This window comes from Macadamia integrifolia, unplaced genomic scaffold (genome assembly GCF_013358625.1).
Source record: "Macadamia integrifolia cultivar HAES 741 unplaced genomic scaffold, SCU_Mint_v3 scaffold2714, whole genome shotgun sequence".
In the NCBI taxonomy this organism is placed as follows: domain Eukaryota; kingdom Viridiplantae; phylum Streptophyta; class Magnoliopsida; order Proteales; family Proteaceae; genus Macadamia; species Macadamia integrifolia.
Window position 1 is genome coordinate 37,602 of NW_024868906.1, and position 6,290 is coordinate 43,891.

Here is a 6,290-nt window from a genome sequence, read left to right on the forward strand (position 1 = left end):
AAAAAGAAAAAAAAGCAACACCGAGAGAGAGAGATTTCCTGAAACAATAAACATCAAACAAGTATACCCCCCATTCACTTATAGTGGAACAGGACTCGGGCATGCCTTGTTCTAACCCCTATAATAAACAGGTGGATTCAAGGCCAGACATACAGCCCCAACATATATAGCGCATACTGCATAGTTGCGACCCTACCTCTGCAACACAAATCCAGAAGCAATAAATATTTTAAGCAAGAAAGGTCTTCTTGTTGCTTATATACAAATAACGGAAATTGTATGAGGTAAAGGACTTCACCCAAAAAAAAAAAAAAAAAGTATGAGGTAAAGGAAGGGATTCACCCCTCTTGCATGCGTCAAGTAGTCCTTGCAACTTATTCTGATATTATGAAACATCTAACTGCAAGAAATGCTTCTATTACAGACCAATGCTCCCCTTCCTCATTAGTTTCTTAAGAACCCCCTAGCAGTTTTTTGATGGAGATTCTCCTGAACCATTATACAAAGAGAATGTCAGTGGAAGCAGAAAAAAATGAACTACAGTTCATGTTCCTAAACCCACTGTCATCCAATCCAAATAGGATATGGTGTTGGACCACTATTATCTTGTATTCACAACAATTAAACTTTCATTAGTGGAAGGAGGGATTCAATCCCATGCATGAGGTATGATGACCTCTAGGCTATTTGCCAAAGAACGACACAGCACTCTATGGTGAAATATTTTGAACACAGAATTTCGTGGTAAACATTTGGATGGGGATAGTAAATGGACTGAGTACGAGCCATCCTTCTCAACATAAAAACCCAGGATCTGTGTACTCTCTTGTACTTACATGTAATAATGCTGAAAATGGAACCCATCATGTGAAGGCGTCAAGCTAACACGGGAGTATGCTCCAAGACTTCTTTCCCTGTAACACCATCCTTCAAAGTTTTGAAGTATATATTATAGTCCTTCTCAGGGGGAGGGTTTTCAGGGTCCACTGTGAATGGTTCACTGAATGGAATGACACTTTTGACCTGCAAATAAATTGATGTAATGAGATCCATGACAGAATTGGGCTTCAGTCTGAAAAAAATAAAAGGTTTAAGGTTTAGATTGCATAATGATCCCATCTGAAATTACAATGTTATTATATTTAATCATCATAGATGTACAATTTCCTCCATTTTTAGCCTAAATTGGTAACACATTAATGATAGACTGGTTGGCCTTTTTTACTCATTTAACAGAGGAGTTCTGTAATGAATAATTACAGACAAGAGATTTTCAAATTCAGAGAAGATGGCCACAGATAATAACAAAATATTCAATATTGTTCTATTCCAGAATATTTCATAGAAGTCTATAGCTCTAGTAACATTGCATATCTTAAGGTCCAATATGCTCCTTAGGAGATTGGGCCAGGAAATTTTCAAATTGGTCTAAGTTTCTACGATATTTTCATGGACTACTCCCATCCAACATGTTATGCTTTCCGTTACATGTGTATCTCAGTCGACATCAACTGAATGGAAAAACATCAAATGAGGACACTTCATGTGTTAAAGCCATGACACAGTGTGTCAAAAGAAACATGACAGGGACAATCCTAGACTTCATGAGAGTACAAAATGTGTAAGGTAGATAGACTGTAACCTCAAATGTCTTGTCAGATGCATATGGGCTTTCCAGAGCAGCAACACAAATGCGGGCAACCTCTTCCCTTGATATCTTCCCCTGCATTGTCATGTACATTAATTATTTAAAAATAGTGACTAGACCATGCCTTAAAGTTATTATCTGTGACTGAAAAATAAAAATAAAAACTTCAAGCCAAGCTCTTGCAAATAGATGGGGACTTGGATAAATGGATACAGGATACTGAAATGTAATAGCAACGGCAACTGAGTTAACGATTGTTAACTGAAAACTATGAAAGTAAAATAAAAATGCAATCTTGAATGAGAATACCGTAATATTGTCTCCCTGGTCGAAAATGAGATCAGCACCGGCAGGCTCCTCAGTTAAGGCACATGGCCTTACTATTGTATAAGGAATACCACTTTCACGTATCAAATCTTCCCCCTAAGGTACAACATAAGGGATATGAGAGGATAGAGGTTAAAAACAATCTGCATTCTTAGCTAGCAAGCTCACAAAACCACCAAACAAAGAGATGCAAAATTTTTTATTCACTGAAATATTTCTGTATTTAAAGAACAACCATATTAGGGCTGATTTGGGAGTTGCCCTGATTCATGATAAGCTCCCAGAAAGCCGTTTGCAGTGGTATGGCTATGTCCAATGGAGGCTTGGGAATGCGTCAGTAAGGAGTGATCTGATTCAGATTGAAAGAGCTAAAAGAGCCAGGGGCAGGCCTAAATTGACTATAGGAGAAGTAGTGAGAAAAAGCATGCATAGTTTAGGTTTTTTCCCAAGTATGATGTAACACCCCGAATCTCACCTCTTTACATTGACTGTGAATAGGCAAGAATAACAGGCTGGAGAGGCCAACACTAGATTAGCTGGTAGTAGTGGAGTGCCAAGAAGGAAAGAATAACCCAACATGTACCTGTGCCTTCTGCCAACAATGATAGAAGAAACAAGAAAAGTGGGCCAATAGGTATTTATTAACCTTTTATAAGGGTTAGTAATAAAAAGGGACTAAACAGACTCAAGAAGAACACATCTGGCTCAACAGGCTAGAGAGTTCTGGATATAACAGGCTGGCCTGTTGACTGGATAGAATGGTCAGGTTTGACGGAATGGGTCCCATTCTTAGAATTTTGACATGTGGACCTATTCCTATGGGTCTGATATGATTAAATAAGTTAAATGATAAAACTATGGAATGAAAATTATAATTAAGATGGATACCTATAAGTATTAATATAATAATACAAGTAATATGGTACCATATACACTTACATATCTAAATATATATAGTATTATATATTATATGGTAGTGGAGTATATTAAAATAAATTAAATAAGGAAATTTTGAGATTAGAAGTTGTTGAGTTTAACACTAAACTGAGATCAGCAGAGAGGGATCTGAAAAACGACTTTGATTTGATTACAGAGGCTTTGATACCATGTTACAATCCCAGAGATCTATAACCAAACCAAAGAAAAGAGAAAAGAAGAGAAGAGAAGAGAAGAGAAGAGAAGAGGGGAGAGAGGTGCGATCGAAGGTACTCCCAAAAGAGAGGAGAGACATACGATCAGTCCAGAATAGATTGATTGCAGGTTTTAGCCCTTTACTTATATTAAAATAATGTTGAAAGTAAAAGACAAAAGTACCCCCATTGCACAATTACAAGAAAAGCCACATCACAGAAATATGGGGGCCGATGGGACCCAAAATACCCCTATCGGCCCCTCGCCAGTCTGAAAGAACTCTTCCAGAGTATTACAGTGCTTTCAGGGGAATGGTTGAAGAACTCAATGTTTTCCAACCCTTGACCATTGACATTGACAAATTAAAAGCTCAGCGTAATAAGTTTTTTGTTTCTAAATTCCTGGCTGATTTGGATTATTATTTGAAAGCAGTGAAGGGCCATTTACTCGCAGGCGATACTGTTCCTACTCTGAATGACATTTATTCGCGACTGCAGCGTATTAATTCATCAACAAAACCTGATCAGTCTTCCAAAGACAACTCTGCCTTCCTTACCAACTGTGGACGTGGTCGCAGCCACGGCCGTGGGTCGGTTGGTCGAAGTTCTAGTAGACAACCGTCTAATCGTGCATCTCGCCAGTGCACTTACTGTGGAAAGCCTAACCATACTATCAAGACTTGTTGGGCAAAGCATGGCAAGCCAAAGTGGGCCACTCAGTTAGCCGATCATGCAGTGTCAGACGATGGTACAAACACAGGGTCTTCCATTGATACTAAACCGAGCCATTCATTAGGAGATTCATCTACCAGCCGACGCGATGACATCAATCAGTTGCTCCGGCGTTTACACACTCTCGAGGCATTCTCTAATACATCCAATGGTGGGTCTACATCCGCTGCCATCTTAGCTCATGCAGGTACCTCAGCCTTTCTTACCACTACCTCTACCCCCTGGATCATTGATTCAGGTGCTTCTGCCCATATAACTGGTAAGTCATCACTTTTTAAAACCTTTTCTTCTAGTACCAGTTCTACATCTGTTATTCTTGCCAACGGTGCTTCCACACCGGTTCTCGCCCATGGTACTATATCACCCACATCCTCACTGAATTTATCTTCTGTGCTACATGTTCCACAATTCCCATTAAGTCTTCTTTTTGTGAGACAGTTAACTAGCTCATTAAATTGCTCAGTAACCTTTTTTCCCTCTTACTGTCTTTTTCAGGATCTTCACACGAGGAAGATAGTTGGTGGAAGGCGTGAAAAAAATGGTTTATATTATCTCAACTGTGGTTCTCCTACTTCTTCTACTGCTGCTACTGGTACTGCTGTTGGGGATGTGACTCATTTCCAATGACACTGCCGTTTAGGACATTTATCTTTAGCTAGGTTGAAACTTTTATTTTCTAGTTTTAAGTCTGTGATTAGGTTAGAATGTGAGGCCTGTGAGTTGAGAAAACATCACCGTATGTCCTTCCCATCTCGCTCTTTGTCTCGTAGTTCATCTTTATTTTTCTTAGTCCATTCTGATGTATAGGGTCCTTGTAGAGTTAATAATAGATTTGGTTTTTATTATTTTGTGGATGATCATTCTCACCTTACATGGCTTTACATGTTAAAGGACAGATCTGAATTTTTATCTGTGTTTCAGCAATTCTATAATAAAATAAAAACTTAGTTTGACATTTTGATTAAGATTTTTTGTTCTGATAATGCTTTAGAATATGCTCAAAATGATATTTCTGATTTTTGTGCCAACTGTGGGATGACACACCAAACTAGTTGCGCCTATACCCATGGTTTAAAGTATATCTGATACCGATACGATACCCTCCGATACGTATCTTAAATTTAGCCGACCGATACGATACACCCCCGATACGATACATGAAATTTTTAAAATCCTTTCGTATCGATATATATCCTACAATAGATACCGATATGCACCAATACACACTGATACGATACGATACACACTAATACTCTATGGAAAATACAAAATCGAGGTGAAATGTACGTTTCGATATGTATCGATACATATCGGTGAGTATCAGTATGTATCAATTGGTACGTATCGATGAGTATCTGTACGTATCAGTATCGGTATGTATAAATCGGTACGTATTCGTGACAGTGCGCTACGGTCATATAATGGCCAAGATGGATAATTTTTCAAAAAAACACGATTTTTTGAGGGGTTTTTGTTCCAGAGTTGCTGCCAGCCATATTTTTCTCAAACTAAAGTGGAAATCAAGGTTGGAAACAAGGATTTTACATTTATGGTACAACTACAAACCTTGAATTCTTAGTGCGATACCCTCAATTTATTGTTTATGCATAATACATGTTATCAATAGCTTTTTTTAATAAATTTTTTATGCAAAAGTGTTTAAAAAAGTGTTTCTTATCCATTTATGTAGGTATCTTTAGCGTATCTCCGATACAATATGATACCCTCCGATACGTATCTTAGTTTTGACTGACCGATACAGCAACCGATACCGATACTTATACTTTAATCCTTGCCTATACCCCACAGCAAAATGGGGTAGCAGAGAGTAAGAACCGGCATCTACCCGAGGTAGCCCGTGCTATTATGATTCATATGCATGTTCCTGAGCATTTTTGGTGTGATGGGGTTTTAACTACATGTCACTTGATTAATTGCATGCCATCTTCAGTGCTTTCAGATAGGTCCCTTTTTCTATTATGTTCCCTACTTTGCCAAGTTTTCCTGTTCCTCCCCGAGTCTTTGGCTGTGTGTTTTGTCCATAATTTGCATGTGTAAGTAGATAAATTGTCTCCTAGGTCTACTAAGTGCATTTTTTTGGGTTATTCACGTACTCAGAAAGGGTATAAGTGCTATGACCCCATTACTCATAGGAACTTTGTTAGTGCCAATATGACCTTCTTTGAAGGCACATCGTTTTTTTCTCCTCAGGTGTCCCAGTCTAGTATGGAGTGGACTTCTCCATCTCCTCCACCCATTCCATCTCTCATACCCTTCCCTGATATGCGTAGTGCTAGTGACTCACCTCCTCTACAGGTTTATCAACGCAAGAAGAAGGTTGGACAGCCGAGTGGAGAAACCAATACTCCAAATGATTCACTTCCTCTACTGCTGCCTTTCTCTGGTGAAGCACCTCCTCCGCCTGATGACTTACCAATTGGTCAAAGGAAAGG

At 38.7% G+C, this 6,290-nt stretch overlaps 1 long non-coding RNA gene across 2 annotated transcripts; it reads right to left on the minus strand.

Annotated features, from left to right (window-relative positions):
• Positions 1 to 352: 352 nt before the first annotated feature.
• Positions 353 to 2,107, minus strand: LOC122067106. 2 transcript variants are annotated; one of them, XR_006136588.1, is made up of 4 exons: positions 1,958 to 2,107; positions 1,643 to 1,723; positions 837 to 1,023; positions 353 to 489 (listed from the first exon to the last, which is right to left on the minus strand). It is a non-coding gene; the product is annotated as an uncharacterized LOC122067106 (long non-coding RNA). The 2 variants fall into 2 exon arrangements; XR_006136587.1 differs by having other exon boundaries at positions 353 to 1,023.
• Positions 2,108 to 6,290: the final 4,183 nt, after the last annotated feature.